The following is a 964-nucleotide window of genomic DNA, read 5'->3' on the forward strand; positions in this document are numbered from 1 at the left end:
GATAAGAGCTGGCCACTGATTAGGTTTGGACGGTGTGTTTTTGGTGTTATGCAAAAGGTTTACGGGAGTATCATGTCAGTCAACTGGGCCCTATGCCATGGACTGTCCTGGCTGTAACAAACCGATCCTAAAAAACAGACCCACTTCGAGAGAATTCACCCAGCAACTCTCTCTCGACAACAAAGGCTTAGACTCGGACACTGTCTGCACTGACTGCTACTACGACACAGGAATACGATACCGTGTGCCTCCAGAATCCAAAGTGGTGATTTAAACTTACAAATGTATTTATTCACACAGTTTCTAAATTTGACAGACAGGGTCAACCCCGAGGTCACGACCCTTGGCTGCGATCTGGCTTCGTGGTGTGTGCTGCGGCATACAGGATGGCGGAAGGAATCCTGTCCCACTGTGGCTGAGGGCTCAGCAGCTGACGGCTCTGCCTTGCTCGGCCCCCCGCCGGCCTCAGATCAGGCCCACCTGCCAGTCTCCGTCTCTCACAAGTCGACACGGAGGGATCAACACGTTTAAATTGTCGTAAGCTCTCCCCAGTATTACATACGCAGTGAATATGGTGTCAGAATGGCACAAGCAGTTCACAGTGTCCGAGCCCAAGTGGCGGATTATCTGTCAGCGCTCCCAGGCACTATAAGACCGTTTGCGTGAGCGGCAGGGATGAGACACAATTGCGCTGCTATGAGACTGTTGTCAACTGGCCTCCTGAGTGGGGAGGCAGCGGAGAGAGATAGAGTGTCTGTTTGATGGTGAACTGGAGGAGACCTCAGCTCCCGCAGGTTTGACTTGAGTTCAGAATTCTGTTTGCGGAGGGAGTTCCGTGTACAATATGTAGTGTGTTTAATTATGCACTTGTAGGATGTAAAATAGAGCAGAAATATATATATATATTTTAGATATCAGGTTTATGTTTATAGTATGCACTGTGTGTAGTATGTACTTGAGGGTA

Source organism: Argentina silus, assembly GCF_951799395.1.
Source record: "Argentina silus genome assembly, chromosome: 10".
NCBI classification, from domain to species: Eukaryota; Metazoa; Chordata; class Actinopteri; order Argentiniformes; family Argentinidae; genus Argentina; species Argentina silus.